Genomic DNA, 364 nt, shown 5'->3' on the forward strand with positions numbered 1-364 from the left:
GTTGGTACCGTAGCTAAATAGTGATGCATATCTTTGCTCAGATAACTGACATATGATATTTTACAGTTTGTATTTAGCAAATGTTATTGGTTTGTGTTTAATGATGTCCTTTGTCCTGCCTAGGCCCCCAATCTCATTCACATGCCTTTGCTGAAATGCATATAACCAATAGTATACATTCCCTGAAATGAGCCGCCTTTTGCAAATTTCTTTGCAGTATTTGGGGCTTGAAATTTTTCATTCTTGCGGTATTCGTTATTTTTGCATATGTTTGTTTTATGTTTGTGTTTGAGGAGTATTTAGTAAGCTTGCTTTTATTTTTATATTCCTAAATGGTTTTGTTGTTTGATTTATTTGTTTTGCA

Source organism: Alexandromys fortis, unplaced genomic scaffold (genome assembly GCF_014885135.2).
Source record: "Alexandromys fortis isolate MF-2015 unplaced genomic scaffold, M_Fortis_MF-2015_v1.1 scaffold_61, whole genome shotgun sequence".
In the NCBI taxonomy this organism is placed as follows: Eukaryota; Metazoa; Chordata; class Mammalia; order Rodentia; family Cricetidae; genus Alexandromys; species Alexandromys fortis.